Source organism: Ovis canadensis, chromosome 26, assembly GCF_042477335.2.
Source record: "Ovis canadensis isolate MfBH-ARS-UI-01 breed Bighorn chromosome 26, ARS-UI_OviCan_v2, whole genome shotgun sequence".
NCBI classification, from domain to species: domain Eukaryota; kingdom Metazoa; phylum Chordata; class Mammalia; order Artiodactyla; family Bovidae; genus Ovis; species Ovis canadensis.
This window is the reverse complement of record NC_091270.1, coordinates 15,761,241-15,777,941: the sequence shown is the minus strand read 5'-3', so window position 1 is coordinate 15,777,941 and position 16,701 is coordinate 15,761,241.

The following is a 16,701-nucleotide window of genomic DNA, read 5'->3' as shown; positions in this document are numbered from 1 at the left end:
ACTCCCACCACGTGTGCACGTGGGACAGCCCTGTTGGAAAGCCTCGTGGGAAAGCCTCGTGGGAAAGACTCGAGGGAAAACCATAGATCCTTTGATCCACGCGGCGGACTGCGTGACACTGCTGCTACCGCTCTGGAGGAAAGCGCAAGTGCATGCCCGCATTCGAGACGAGGACTGACTCCCCAGGGGAGACTCCAGAAGTACCCCAAGATCCATGTCAGCACTGGAGAGGAATCCTCAGGTTCCGGCCCCGACTCCACACAAGGTCTTAGGCCCCGGCATCGACGGGAGAGGAATCCCGAGAGACCCCCGAGGAACTCGCATGGGGACTGGCCTTTCCTGAGGCCACCAGAGCGGGTCCCTGAGGTCCCCGTCGTAAGTCGAGAGCACCTGCCGCAACTCGAGAAAATCCAGGAGGTTTTGCCCTCCAGGCGAGATGAGGCCCATTTCCGCTGAGGCTTCTCGAGGCTAATCACGTTTAACCACTGGAACTTCCAAAGGGTCCTTCACACCCTTGCTGCAACTCAAGAACTTCCCCGACATACCCGTCTCCACTCGAGAGGAAGCACGTGGGGTCCCGCACACATCCAGGGGAGCCCCGTTTCCGCCTCCTAGCTCGAGATGAGGGATCCTTTCCCTGTTTCCTAGGGAAAGAATTCCCGGCGTTCCCGTCGCATCTCAAGAGGAGGCGCTCTCCACAGGAAAGGCGAGAGGAACTCCAGGGTCGTGCCACCATTCCAAGAGTCCCCCAGATGTGTCAGTCCATTCCAGAGGAACCTGTTTTCCCTGCACTGCCTTGACGTTCAAGCCGAGGATCGACTCCCACCACGTGTGCACGTGGGACAGCCCTGTGGGAAAGCCTCGTGGGAAAGCCTCGTGGGAAAGACTCGAGGGAAAACCATAGATCCTTTGATCCACGCGGCCGACTGCGTGACACTGCTGCTACCGCTCTGGAGGAAAGCGCAAGTGCATGCCCGCATTCGAGACGAGGACTGACTCCCCTGGGGAGACTCCAGAAGAACCCCAAGATCCATGTCAGCACTGGAGAGGAATCCTCAGGTTCCGGACCCGACTCCACACAAGGACTTAGGCCCCGGCATCGACGGGAGAGGAATCCCCAGAGGCCCCCGAGGAACTCGCATGGGGACTGGCCTTTCCTGAGGCCACCAGAGCGGGTCCCTGAGGTCCCCGTCGTAAGTCGAGAGCACCTGCTGCAACTCGAGAAAATCCAGGAGGTTTTGCCCTCCAGGCGAGATGAGGCCCATTTCCGCTGAGGCTTCTCGAGGCTAATCACGTCTAACCACTGGAACTTCCAAAGGGTCCTTCACACCCTTGCTGCAACTCAAGAACTTCCCCGACATACCCGTCTCCACTCGAGAGGAAGCACGTGGGGTCCCGCACACATCCAGTGGAGCCCCGTTTCCGCCTCCTAGCTCGAGATGAGGGATCCTTTCCCTGTTTCGTAGGGAAAGAATTCCCGGCGTTCCCGTCGCATCTCAAGAGGAGGCGCTCTCCACAGGAAAGGGGAGAGGAACTCCAGGGTCGTGCCACCATTCCAAGAGACCCCCAGATGTGTCAGTCCATTACAGAGGAACCTGTTTTCCCTGCACTGCCTTGACGTTCAAGCCGAGGATCAACTCCCACCACGTGTGCACGTGGGACAGCCCTGTGGGAAAGCCTCGTGGGAAAGCCTCGTGGGAAAGACTCGAGGGAAAACCATAGATCCTTTGATCCATGCGGCGGACTGCGTGACACTGCTGCTACCGCTCTGTAGGAAAGCTCAAGTGCATGCCCGCATTCGAGACGAGGACTGACTCCCCTGGGGAGACTCCAGAAGTACCCCAAGATCCATGTCAGCACTGGAGAGGAATCCTCAGGTTCCGGCCCCGACTCCACACAAGGACTTAGGCCCTGGCATCGACGGGAGAGGAATCCCCAGAGGTCCCCGAGGAACTCGCATGGGGACTGGCCTTTCCTGAGGCCACCAGAGCGGGTCCCTGAGGTCCCCGTCGTAAGTCGAGAGCGCCTGCCGCAACTCGAGAAAATCCAGGAGGTTTTGCCCTCCAGGCGAGATGAGGCCCATTTCCGCTGAGGCTTCTCGAGGCTAATCACGTCTAACCACTGGAACTTCCAAAGGGTCTTTCACACCCTTGCTGCAACTCAAGAACTTCCCCAACATACCCGTCTCCACTCGAGAGGAAGCACGTGGGGTCCCGCACACATCCAGGTGAGCCCCGTTTGCGCCTCCTAGCTCGAGATGAGGGATCCTTTCCCTGTTTCGTAGGGAAAGAATTCCCGGCGTTCCCGTCGCATCTCAAGAGGAGGCGCTCTCCACAGGAAAGGCGAGAGGAACTCCAGGGTCGTGACACCATTCCAAGAGTCCCCCAGATGTGTCAGTCCATTCCAGAGGAACCTGTTTTCCCTGCACTGCCTTGACGTTCAAGCCGAGGATCGAGTCCCACCACGTGTGCACGTGGGACAGCCCTGTGGGAAAGCCTCATGGGAAAGCCTCGTGGGAAAGACTCGAGGGAAAACCATATATCCGTTGATCCACGCGGCGGACGGCGTGACACTGCTGCTACCCTCTGGAGGAAAGGGCAAGTGCATGCCCGCATTCGAGACGAGGACTGACTCCCCTGGGGAGACTCCAGACGTACCCCAAGATCCATGTCAGCACTGGAGAGGAATCCTCAGGTTCCGGCCCCGACTCCACACAAGGTCTTAGGCCCCGGCATCGACGGGAGAGGAATCCCGAGAGGCCCCCGAGGAACTCGCATGGGGACTGGCCTTTCCTGAGGCCACAAGAGCGGGTCCCTGAGGTCCCCGTCGTAAGTCGAGAGCACCTGCCGCAACTCGAGAAAATCCAGGAGGTTTTGCCCTCCAGGCGAGATGAGGCCCATTTCCGCTGAGGCTTCTCGAGGCCAATCACATCTAACCACTGGAACTTCCAAAGGGTCCTTCACACCCTTGCTGCAACTCAAGAAGTTCCCCGACATACCCGTCTGCACTCGAGAGGAAGCACGTGGTGTCCCGCACACATCCAGGGGAGGCCCGTTTCCGCCTCCTATCTCGAGATGAGGGATCCTTTCCCTGTTTCGTAGGGAAAGAATTCCCGGCGATCCCGTCGCATCTCAAGAGGAGGCGCTCTCCACAGGAAAGGCGAGAGGAAATCCATGGTCATACCACCATTCCAAGAGTCCCCCAGATGTGTCAGTCCATTCCAGAGGAACCTGTTTTCCCTGCACTGCCTTGACGTTCAAGCCGAGGATCGACTCCCACCACGTGTGCACGTGGGACAGCCCTGTTGGAAAGCCTCGTGGGAAAGCCTCGTGGGAAAGACTCGAGGGAAAACCATAGATCCTTTGATCCACGCGGCGGACTGAGTGACACTGCTGCTACCGCTCTGGAGGAAAGCGCAAGTGCATGCCCGCATTCGAGACGAGGACTGACTCCCCTGGGGAGACTCCAGAAGTACCCCAAGATCCATGTCAGCACTGGAGAGGAATCCTCAGGTTCCGGCCCCGACTCCACACAAGGACTTAGGCCCCGGCATCGACGGGAGAGGAATCCCGAGAGGCCCCCGAGGAACTCGCATGGGGACTGGCCTTTCCTGAGGCCACCAGAGCGGGTCCCTGAGGTCCCCGTCGTAAGTCGAGAGCACCTGCCGCAACTCGAGAAAATCCAGGAGGTTTTGCCCTCCAGGCGAGATGAGGCCGATTTCCGCTGAGGCTTCTCGAGGCCAATCACGTCTAACCACTGGAACTTCCAAAGGGTCCTTCACACCCTTGCTGCAACTCAAGAAGTTCCCCGACATACCCGTCTCCACTCGAGAGGAAGCACGTGGGGTCCCGCACACATCCAGGGGAGCCCCGTTTCCGCCTCCTAGCTCGAGATGAGGGATCCTTTCCCTGTTTCGTAGGGAAAGAATTCCCGGCGTTCTCGTCGCATCTCAAGAGGAGGCGCTCTCCACAGGAAAGGCGAGAGGAACTCCAGGGTCGTGCCATCATTCCAAGAGTCCCCCAGATGTGTCAGTCCATTCCAGAGGAACCTGTTTTCCCTGCACTGCCTTGACGTTCAAGCCGAGGATCGACTCCCACCACGTGTGCACGTGGGACAGCCCTGTGGGAAAGCCTCGTGGGAAAGCCTCGTGGGAAAGACTCGAGGGAAAACCATAGATCCTTTGATCCATGCGGCGGACTGCGTGACACTGCTGCTACCGCTCTGGAGGAAAGCGCAAGTGCATGCCCGCATTCGAGACGAGGACTGACTCCCCTGGGGAGACTCCAGAAGTACCCCAAGATCCATGTCAGCACTGGAGAGGAATCCTCAGGTTCCGGCCCCGACTCCACACAAGGTCTTAGGCCCCGGCATCGACGGGAGAGGAATCCCGAGAGGCCCCCGAGGAACTCGCATGGGGACTGGACTTTCCTGAGGCCACCAGAGCCGTTCCCTGAGATCCCCGTCGTAAGTCGAGAGCACCTGCCGCAACTTGAGAAAATCCAGGAGGTTTTGCCCTCCGGGCGAGATGAGGCCCATTTCCGCTGAGGCTTCTCGAGGCCAATCACATCTAACCACTGGAACTTCCAAAGGGTCCTTCACACCATTGCTGCAACTCAAGAAGTTCCCCGACATACCCGTCTCCACTCGAGAGGAAGCACGTGTGGTCCCGCACACATCCAGGGGAGCCCCGGTTCCGACTCCTAGCTCGAGATGAGGGATCCTTTCCCTGTTTCGTAGGGAAAGAATTCCCGGCGTTCCCGTCGCATCTCAAGAGGAGGCGCTCTCCACAGGAAAGGCGAGAGGAACTCCATGGTCGTGACACCATTCCAAGAGTCCCCCAGATGTGTCAGTCCGTTCCAGAGGAACCTGTTTTCCCTGCACTGCCTTGACGTTCAAGCCGAGGATCGACTCCCACCACGTGTGCACGTGGGACAGCCCTGTGGGAAAGCCTCGTGGGAAAGCCTCGTGGGAAAGACTCGAGGGAAAACCATAGATCTTTGATCCACGTGGCGGACTGCGTGACACTGCTGCTACCGCTCTGGAGGAAAGCGCAAGTGCATGCCCGCATTCGAGACGAGGACTGACTCCCCTGGGGAGACTCCAGAAGTACCCCAAGGTCCATGTCAGCACTGGAGAGGAATCCTCAGATTCCGGCCCCGACTCCACACAAGGTCTTAGGCCCTGGCATAGATGGGAGAGGAATCCCGAGAGGCCCCCGAGGAACTCGCATGGGGACTGGCCTTTCCTGAGGCCACCAGAGCGGGTCCCTGAGGTCCCCGTCGTAAGTCGAGAGCACCTGCCGCAACTCGAGAAAATCAAGGAGGTTTTGCCCTCCAGGCGAGATGAGGCCCATTTCCGCTGAGGCTTCTCGAGGCCAATCACATCTAACCACTGGAACTTCCAAAGGGTCCTTCACACCCTTGCTGCAACTCAAGAAGTTCCCCGACATACCAGTCTCCACTCGAGAGGAAGCACGTGGGGTCCAGCACACATCCAGGGGAGACCCGTTTCCGTCTCCTAGCTGGAGATGAGGGATCCTTTCCCTGTTTCGTAGGGAAAGAATTCCCGGCGTTCCCGTCGCATCTCAAGAGGAGGCGCTCTCCACAGGAAAGACGAGAGGAACTCCAGGGTCGTGCCGCCATTCCAAGAGTCCCCCAGATGTGTCAGTCCATTCCAGAGGAACCTGTTTTCCCTGCACTGCCTTGACGTTCAAGCCGAGGATCGACTCCCACCACGTGTGCACGTGGGACAGCCCTGTGGGAAAGCCTCGTGGGAAAGCCTCGTGGGAAAGACTCGAGGGAAAACCATAGATCCTTTGATCCACGCGGCGGACTGCGTGACACCGCTGCTACCGCTCTGGAGGAAAGCGCAAGTGCATGCCCGCATTCGAGACGAGGACTGACTCCCCTGGGGAGACTCCAGAAGTACCCCAAGATCCATGTCAGCACTGGAGAGGAATCCTCAGGTTCCGGTCCCGACTCCACACAAGGTCTTAGGCCCTGGCATCGACGGGAGAGGAATCCCGAGACGCCCCCGAGGAACTCGCATGGGGACTGGCCTTTCCTGAGGCCACCAGAGCGGGTCCCTGAGGTCCCCGTCGTAAGTCGAGAGCACCTGCCGCAACTCGAGAAAATCCAGGAGGTTTTGCCCTCCAGGCGAGATGAGGCCCATTTCCGCTGAGGCTTCTCGAGGCTAATCACATCTAACCACTGGAACTTCCAAAGGGTCCTTCACACCCTTGCTGCAACTCAAGAAGGTCCCCGACATACCCGTCTGCACTCGAGAGGAAGCATGTGGGGTCCCGCACACATCCAGGGGAGCCCCGTTTCCGCCTCCTAGCTCGAGATGAGGGATCCTTTCCCTGTTTCGTAGGGAAAGAATTCCCGGCGTTCCCGTCGCATCTCAAGAGGAAGCACTCTCCACAGGAGAGGCGAAAGGAACTCCAGGGTCGTGACACCATTCCAATAGTCCCCCAGATGTGTCAGTCCATTCCAGAGGAACCTGTTTTCCCTGCACTGCCTTGACGTTCAAGGCGAGGATCGACTCCCACCACGTGTGCACGTGGGACAGCCCTGTGGGAAAGCCTCGTGGGAAAGCCTCGTGGGAAAGACTCGAGGGAAAAACATAGATCCTTTGATCCACGCGGCAGACTGCGTGACACTGCTGCCACCGCTCTGGAGGAAAGCGCAAGTGCATGCCCGCATTCGAGACGAGGACTGACTCCCCTGGGGAGACTCCAGAAGTACCCCAAGATCCATGTCAGCAATGGAGAGGTATCCTCAGGTTCCGGCCCCGACTCCACACAAGGTCTTAGGCCCTGGCATCGACGGGAGAAGAATCCCGAGAGGCCCCCGAGGAACTCTCATGGGGACTGGCCTTTTTGAAGCCACCAGAGCGGGTCCCTGAGGTCCCCGTCGTAAGTCGAGAGCACCTGCCGCAACTCGAGAAATTCCAGGAGGTTTTGCACTCCAGGCGAGATGAGGCCCATTTCCGCTGAGGCTTCTCGAGGCTAATCACGTCTAACCACTGGAACTTCCAAAGGGTCCTTCACACCCTTGCTGCAACTCAAGAAGTTCCCCGACATACCCGTCTCCACTCGAGAGGAAGCACGTGTGTCCCGCACACATCCAGGGGAGCCCCGTTTCCGCCTCCTAGCTCGAGATGAGGGATCCTTTCCCTGTTTCGTAGGGAAAGAATTCCCGGCGTTCCCGTCGCATCTCAAGAGGAGGCGCTCTCCACAGGAAAGGAGAGAGGAACTCCAGGGTCGTGCCACCATTCCAAGAGTCCCACAGATGTGTCAGTCCATTCCAGAGGAACCTGTTTTCCCTGCACTGCCTTGACGTTCAAGCCGAGGATCGACTCCCACCACGTGTGCACGTAGGACAGCCCTGTGGGAAAGCCTCGTGGGAAAGCCTCGTGGGATAGACTCGAGGGAAAACCATAGATCCTTTGATCCACCCGGCGGACTGCGTGACACTGCTGCTACCGCTCTGGAGGAAAGCGCAAGTGCATGCCCGCATTCGAGACGAGGACTGACTCCCCTGGGGAGACTCCAGAAGTACCCCAAGATCCATGTCAGCACTGGAGAGGAATCCTCAGGTTCCGGCCCCGACTCCACACAGGGTCTTAGGCCCCGGCATCGACGGGAGAGGAATCCCGAGAGGCCCCCAGGAACTCGCATGGGGACTGGCCTTTCCTGAGGCCACCAGAGCGGTTCCCTGAGGTCCCCGTCGTAAGTCGATAGCACCTGCCGCAACTCGAGAAAATCCAGGAGGTTTTGCCCTCCAGGCGAGATGAGGCCCATTTCCGCTGAGGCTTCTCGTGGCCAATCACATCTAACCACTGGAACTTCCAAAGGGTCCTTCACACCATTGCTGCAACTCAAGAAGTTCCCCGACATGCCCGTCTCCACTCGAGAGGAAGCACGTGGTGTCCCGCACACATCCAAGGGAGCCCCGTTTCCGCCTCCTAGCTCGAGACGAGGGATCCTTTCCCTGTTTCGTAGGGAAAGAATTCCCGGCGTTCCCGTCGCATCTCAAGAGGAGGCGCTCTCCACAGAAAAGGCGAGAGGAACTCCAGGGTCGTGCCACCATTCCAAGAGTCCCCCAGATGTGTCAGTCCATTCCAGAGGAACCTGTTTTCCCTGCACTGCCTTGACGTTCAAGCCGAGGATCGAGTCCCACCACGTGTGCACGTGGGACAGCCCTGTGGGAAAGCCTCGTGGGAAAGCCTCGTGGGAAAGACTCGAGGGAAAACCATAGATCCTTTGATCCACGCGGCGGACTGCGTGACACTGCTGCTACCGCTCTGGAGGAAAGCGCAAGTGCATGCCCGCATTCGAGACGAGGACTGACTCCCCTGGGGAGACTCCAGAAGTACCCCAAGATCCATATCAGCACTGGAGAGGAATCCTCAGGTTCCGGCCACGACTCCACACAAGGTCTTAGGCCCCGGCATCGACGGGAGAGGAATCCCGAGAGGCCCCCGAGGAACTCGCATGGGGACTGGCCTTTCCTGAGGCCACCAGAGCGGGTCCCTGAGGTCCCCGTCGTAAGTCGAGAGAACCTGCCGCACCTCGAGAAAATCCAGGAGGTTTTGCCCTCCAGGCGAGATGAGGCCCATTTCCGCTGAGGCTTCTCGAGGCCAATCACATCTAACCACTGGAACTTCCAAAGGGTCCTTCACACCCTTGCTGCAACTTAAGAACTTCCCCGACATACACGTCTGCACTCGAGAGGAAGCACGTGGTGTCCCGCACACATCCAGGGGAGCCCCGTTTCCGCCTCCTAGCTCGAGATGAGGGATCCTTTCCCTGTTTCCTAGGGAAAGAATTCCTGGCGTTCCCGTCGCATCTCAAGAGGAGGCGCTCTCCACAGGAAAGGCGAGAGGAACTCCAGGGTCATGCCACCATTCCAAGAGTCCCCCAGATGTGTCAGTCCATTCCAGAGGAACCTGTTTTCCCTGCACTGCCTTGACGTTCAAGCCGAGGATCGACTCCCACCACGTGTGCACGTGGGACAGCCCTGTGGGAAAGCCTCGTGGGAAAGCCTCGTGGGAAAGACTCGAGGGAAAACCATAGATCCTTTGATCCACCTGGCGGACTGCGTGACACTGCTGCTACCGCTCTGGAGGAAAGCGCAAATGCATGCCCGCATTCGAGACGAGGACTGACTCCCCTGGGGAGACTCCAGAAGTACCCCAAGATCCATGTCAGCACTGGAGAGGAATCCTCAGGTTCCGGCCCCGACTCCACACAAGGTCTTAGGCCCCGGCATCGACGGGAGAAGAATCCCGAGAGGCCCCCGAGGAACTCGCATGGGGACTGGCCTTTCCTGAGGCCACCAGAGCGTGTCCCTGAGGTCCCCGTCGTAAGTCGAGAGCACCTGCCGCAACTCGAGAAAATCCAGGCGGTTTTGCCCTCCAGGCGAGATGAGGCCCATTTCCGCTGAGGCTTCTCGAGCCTAATCACGTCTAACCACTGGAACTTCCAAAGGGTCCTTCACACCCTTGCTGCAACTCAAGAAGTTCCCCGACACACCCGTCTCCACTCGAGAGGAAGCACGTGGATCCCGCACACATCCTTGGGAGCCCCGTTTCCGCCTCCTAGCTCGAGATGAGGGATCCTTTCCCTGTTTCGTAGGGAAAGAATTCCCGGCGTTCCCGTCGCATCTCAAGAGGAGGCGCTCTCCACAGGAAAGGCGAGAGGAACTGAAGGGTCGTGCCACCATTCCAAGAGTTCCCCAGATGTGTCAGTCCATTCCGTAGGAACCTGTTTTCCCTGCACTGCCTTGACGTTCAAGCCGAGGATCGACTCCCACCACGTGTGCACGTGGGACAGCCCTGTGGGAAAGCCTCGTGTGAAAGCCTCGTGGGAAAGACTCGAGGGAAAACCATAGATCCTTTGATCCACGCGGCGGACTGCGTGACACTGCTGCTACCGCTCTGGAGGAAAGGGCAAGTGCATGCCCGCATTCGAGACGAGGACTGACTCCCCTGGGGAGACTCCAGAAGTACCCCAAGATCCATGTCAGCAATGGAGAGGAATCCTCAGGTTCCGGCCCCGACTCCACAGAAGATCTTAGGCCCTGGCATCGACGGGAGAGGAATCCCGAGAGGCCCCCGAGGAACTCGCATGGGGACTGGCCTTTCCTGAGGCCACCAGAGCGGGTCCCTGAGGTCCCCGTCGTAAGTCGAGAGCACCTGCCGCAACTCGAGAAAATCCAGGCGGTTTTGCCCTCCAGGCGAGGTGAGGCCCATTTCCGCTGAGGCTTCTCGAGGCTAATCACGTCTAACCACTGGAACTTCCAAAGGGTCCTTCACACCCTTGCTGCAACTCAAGAAGTTCCCCGACATACCCGTCTCCACTCGAGAGGAAGCACGTGGGTCCCGCACACATCCAGGGGAGCCCCGTTTCCGCCTCCTAGCTCGAGATGAGGGATCCTTTCCCTGTTTCGTAGGGAAAGAATTCCCGGCGTTCCCGTCGCATCTCAAGAGGAGGCGCTCTCCACAGGAAAGGCGAGAGGAACTGAAGGTTCGTGCCACCATTCCAAGAGTCCCCCAGATGTGTCAGTCCATTCCAGAGGAACCTGTTTTCCCTGCACTGCCTTGACTTTCAAGCCGAGGATCGACTCCCACCACGTGTGCACGTGGGACAGCCCTGTGGGAAAGCCTCGTGGGAAAGCCTCGTGGGAAAGACTCGAGGGAAAACCATAGATCCTTTGATCCACGCGGCGGACTGCGTGACACTGCTGCTACCGCTCTGGAGGAAAGCGCAAGTGCATGCCCGCATTCGAGACGAGGACTGACTCCCCTGGGGAGACTCCAGACGTACCCCAAGATCCATGTCAGCACTGGAGAGGAATCCTCAGGTTCCGGCCCCGACTCCACACAAGGTCTTAGGCCCTGGCATCGACGGGAGAGGAATCCCGAGACGCCCCCGAGGAACTCGCATGGGGACTGGCCTTTCCTGAGGCCACCAGAGCGGGTCCCTGAGGTCCCCGTCGTAAGTCGAGAGCACCTGCGGCAACTCGAGAAAATCCAGGAGGTTTTGCCCTCCAGGCGAGATGAGGCCCATTTCCGCTGAGGCTTCTCGAGGCCAATCACATCTAACCACTGGAACTTCCAAAGGGTCCTTCACACCATTGCTGCAACTCAAGAAGTTCCCCGACATACCCGTCTGCACTCGAGAGGAAGCACGAGGTGTCCCGCACACATCCAGGGGAGCCCCGTTTCCGCCTCCTAGCTCGAGATGAGGGATCCTTTCCCTGTTTCGTAGGGAAAGAATTCCCGGCGTTCCCGTCGCATCTCAAGAGGAGGCGCTCTCCACAGGAAAGGCGAGAGGAACTCCAAGGTCGTGCCACCATTCCAAGAGTCCCCCAGATGTGTCAGTCCATTTCAGAGGAACCTGTTTTCCCTGCACTGCCTTGACGTTCAAGCCGAGGATCGACTCCCACCACGTGTGCACGTAGGACAGCCCTGAGGGAAAGCCTCGTGGGAAAGCCTCGTGGGAAAGACTCGAGGGAAAACCATAGATCCTTTGATCCAGGCGGCGGACTGCGTGACACTGCTGCTACCGCTCTGGAGGAAAGCGCAAGTGCATGCCCGCATTCGAGACGAGGACTGACTCCCCTGGGGAGACTCCAGAAGTACCCCAAGATCCATGTCAGCACTGGAGAGGAATCCTCAGGTTCCGGCCCCGACTCCACACAAGGTCTTAGGCCCCGGCATCGACGGGAGAGGAATCCCGAGAGGCCCCCGAGGAACTCACATGGGGACTGGCCTTTCCTGAGGCCACCAGAGCGGGTCCCTGAGGTCCCCGTCGTAAGTCGAGAGCACCTGCCGCAACTCGAGAAAATCCAGGAGGTTTTGCCCTCCAGGCGAGATGAGGCTCATTTCCGCTGAGTCTTCTCAAGGCTAATCACGTCTAGCCACTGGAACTTCCAAAGGGTCCTTCACACCCTTGTTGCAACTCAAGAAGTTCCCTGACATACCCGTCTCCACTCGAGAGGAAGCACGTGGGTCCCGCACACATCCAGGGGAGCCCCGTTTCCGCCTCCTAGCTCGAGATGAGGGATCCTTTCACTGTTTCGTAGGGAAAGAATTCCCGGCGTTCCCGTCGCATCTCAAGAGGAGGCGCTCTCCACAGGAAAGGCGAGAGGAACTCCAGGGTCGTGCCACCATTCCAAGAGTCCCCCAGATGTGTCAGTCCATTCCAGAGGAACCTGTTTTCCCTGCACTGCCTTGACGTTCAAGCCGAGGATCGACTCCCACCACGTGTGCACGTGGGACAGCCCTGTGGGAAAGCCTCGTGGGAAAGCCTCGTGGGAAAGACTCGAGGGAAAACCATAGATCCTTTGATCCACGCGGCGGACTGCGTGACACTGCTGCTACCGCTCTGGAGGAAAGCGCAAGTGCATGCCCGCATTCGAGACGAGGACTGACTCCCCTGGGGAGACTCCAGAAGTACCCCAAGATCCATGTCAGCACTGGAGAGGAATCCTCAGGTTCCGGCCCCGACTCCACACAAGGTCTTAGGCCCCGGCATCGACAGGAGAGGAATCCCGAGAGGCCCCCGAGGAACTCGCATGGGGACTGGCCTTTCCTGAGGCCACCAGAGCGGGTCCCTGAGGTCCCCGTCGTAAGTCGAGAGCACCTGCCGCAACTCGAGAAAATCCAGGAGGTTTTGCCCTCCAGGCGAGATGAGGCCCATTTCCAGTGAGGCTTTTCGAGGCCAATCACATCTAACCACTGGAACTTCCAAAGGGTCCTTCACACCATTGCTGCAACTCAAGGAGTTCCCCGACATACCCGTCTCCACTCGAGAGGAAGCACGTGGGGTCCCGCACACATCCAGGGGAGCCCCGTTTCCGCCTCCTAGCTCGAGATGAGGGATCCTTTCCCTGTTTCGTAGGGAAAGAATTCCCGGCGTTCCCGTCGCATCTCAAGAGGAGGCGCTCTCCAAAGGAAAGGCGACAGGAATTCCAGGGTCGTGACACCATTCCAAGAGTCCCCCAGATGTGTCAGTCCATTCCAGAGGAACCTGTTTTCCCTGCACTGCCTTGACGTTCAAGCCGAGGATCGACTCCCACCACGTGTGCACGTGGGACAGCCCTGTGGGAAAGCCTCGTGTGAAAGCCTCGTGGGAAAGACTCGAGGGAAAACCATAGATCCTTTGATCCACGCGGCGGACTGCGTGACACTGCTGCTACCGCTCTGGAGGAAAGCGCAAGTGCATGCCCGCATTCGAGACGAGGACTGACGCCCTTGGGGACACTCCAGAAGTACCCCAAGATCCATGTCAGCACTGGAGAGGAATCCTCAGGTTCCGGCCCCGACTCCACACAAGGTCTTAGGCCCCGGCATCGACGGGAGAGGAATCCCGAGAGGCCCCCAGGAACTCGCATGGGGACTGGCCTTTCCTGAGGCCACCAGAGCGGTTCCCTGAGGTCCCCGTCGTAAGACGAGAGCACCTGCCGCAACTCGAGAAAATCCAGGATGTTTTGCCCTCCAGGCGAGATGAGGCCCATTTCCGCTGAGGCTTCTCGTGGCCAATCACATCTAACCACTGGAACTTCCAAAGGGTCCTTCACACCATTGCTGCAACTCAAGAAGTTCCCCGACATGCCCGTCTCCACTCGAGAGGAAGCACGTGGTGTCCCGCACACATCCAAGGGAGCCCCGTTTCCGCCTCCTAGCTCGAGACGAGGGATCCTTTCCCTGTTTCGTAGGGAAAGAATTCCCGGCGTTCCCGTCGCATCTCAAGAGGAGGCGCTCTCCACAGAAAAGGCGAGAGGAACTCCAGGGTCGTGCCACCATTCCAAGAGTCCCCCAGATGTGTCAGTCCATTCCAGAGGAACCTGTTTTCCCTGCACTGCCTTGACGTTCAAGCCGAGGATCGAGTCCCACCACGTGTGCACGTGGGACAGCCCTGTGGGAAAGCCTCGTGGGAAAGCCTCGTGGGAAAGACTCGAGGGAAAACCATAGATCCTTTGATCCACGCGGCGGACTGCGTGACACTGCTGCTACCGCTCTGGAGGAAAGCGTAAGTGCATGCCCGCATTCGAGACGAGGACTGACTCCCCTGGGGAGACTCCAGAAGTACCCCAAGATCCATATCAGCACTGGAGAGGAATCCTCAGGTTCCGGCCACGACTCCACACAAGGTCTTAGGCCCCGGCATCGACGGGAGAGGAATCCCGAGAGGCCCCCGAGGAACTCGCATGGGGACTGGCCTTTCCTGAGGCCACCAGAGCGGGTCCCTGAGGTCCCCGTCGTAAGTCGAGAGAACCTGCCGCACCTCGAGAAAATCCAGGAGGTTTTGCCCTCCAGGCGAGATGAGGCCCATTTCCGCTGAGGCTTCTCGAGGCCAATCACATCTAACCACTGGAACTTCCAAAGGGTCCTTCACACCCTTGCTGCAACTCAAGAAGTTCCCCGACATACCCGTCTCCACTCGAGAGGAAGCACGTGTGGTCCCGCACACATCCAGGGGAGCCCCGGTTCCGACTCCTAGCTCGAGATGAGGGATCCTTTCCCTGTTTCGTAGGGAAAGAATTCCCGGCGTTCCCGTCGCATCTCAAGAGGAGGCGCTCTCCACAGGAAAGGCGAGAGGAACTCCATGGTCGTGACACCATTCCAAGAGTCCCCCAGATGTGTCAGTCCGTTCCAGAGGAACCTGTTTTCCCTGCACTGCCTTGACGTTCAAGCCGAGGATCGACTCCCACCACGTGTGCACGTGGGACAGCCCTGTGGGAAAGCCTCGTGGGAAAGCCTCGTGGGAAAGACTCGAGGGAAAACCATAGATCTTTGATCCACGTGGCGGACTGCGTGACACTGCTGCTACCGCTCTGGAGGAAAGCGCAAGTGCATGCCCGCATTCGAGACGAGGACTGACTCCCCTGGGGAGACTCCAGAAGTACCCCAAGGTCCATGTCAGCACTGGAGAGGAATCCTCAGATTCCGGCCCCGACTCCACACAAGGTCTTAGGCCCTGGCATAGATGGGAGAGGAATCCCGAGAGGCCCCCGAGGAACTCGCATGGGGACTGGCCTTTCCTGAGGCCACCAGAGCGGGTCCCTGAGGTCCCCGTCGTAAGTCGAGAGCACCTGCCGCAACTCGAGAAAATCAAGGAGGTTTTGCCCTCCAGGCGAGATGAGGCCCATTTCCGCTGAGGCTTCTCGAGGCCAATCACATCTAACCACTGGAACTTCCAAAGGGTCCTTCACACCCTTGCTGCAACTCAAGAAGTTCCCCGACATACCAGTCTCCACTCGAGAGGAAGCACGTGGGGTCCAGCACACATCCAGGGGAGACCCGTTTCCGTCTCCTAGCTGGAGATGAGGGATCCTTTCCCTGTTTCGTAGGGAAAGAATTCCCGGCGTTCCCGTCGCATCTCAAGAGGAGGCGCTCTCCACAGGAAAGACGAGAGGAACTCCAGGGTCGTGCCGCCATTCCAAGAGTCCCCCAGATGTGTCAGTCCATTCCAGAGGAACCTGTTTTCCCTGCACTGCCTTGACGTTCAAGCCGAGGATCGACTCCCACCACGTGTGCACGTGGGACAGCCCTGTGGGAAAGCCTCGTGGGAAAGCCTCGTGGGAAAGACTCGACGGAAAACCATAGATCCTTTGATCCACGCGGCGGACTGCGTGACACCGCTGCTACCGCTCTGGAGGAAAGCGCAAGTGCATGCCCGCATTCGAGACGAGGCCTGACTCCCCTGGGGAGACTCCAGAAGTACCCCAAGATCCATGTCAGCACTGGAGAGGAATCCTCAGGTTCCGGTCCCGACTCCACACAAGGTCTTAGGCCCTGGCATCGACGGGAGAGGAATCCCGAGACGCCCCCGAGGAACTCGCATGGGGACTGGCCTTTCCTGAGGCCACCAGAGCGGGTCCCTGAGGTCCCCGTCGTAAGTCGAGAGCACCTGCCGCAACTCGAGAAAATCCAGGAGGTTTTGCCCTCCAGGCGAGATGAGGCCCATTTCCGCTGAGGCTTCTCGAGGCTAATCACATCTAACCACTGGAACTTCCAAAGGGTCCTTCACACCCTTGCTGCAACTCAAGAAGGTCCCCGACATACCCGTCTGCACTCGAGAGGAAGCATGTGGGGTCCCGCACACATCCAGGGGAGCCCCGTTTCCGCCTCCTAGCTCGAGATGAGGGATCCTTTCCCTGTTTCGTAGGGAAAGAATTCCCGGCGTTCCCGTCGCATCTCAAGAGGAAGCACTCTCCACAGGAGAGGCGAAAGGAACTCCAGGGTCGTGACACCATTCCAATAGTCCCCCAGATGTGTCAGTCCATTCCAGAGGAACCTGTTTTCCCTGCACTGCCTTGACGTTCAAGGCGAGGATCGACTCCCACCACGTGTGCACGTGGGACAGCCCTGTGGGAAAGCCTCGTGGGAAAGCCTCGTGGGAAAGACTCGAGGGAAAAACATAGATCCTTTGATCCACGCGGCAGACTGCGTGACACTGCTGCCACCGCTCTGGAGGAAAGCGCAAGTGCATGCCCGCATTCGAGACGAGGACTGACTCCCCTGGGGAGACTCCAGAAGTACCCCAAGATCCATGTCAGCAATGGAGAGGTATCCTCAGGTTCCGGCCCCGACTCCACACAAGGTCTTAGGCCCTGGCATCGACGGGAGAAGAATCCCGAGAGGCCCCCGAGGAACTCTCATGGGGACTGGCCTTTTTGAAGCCACCAG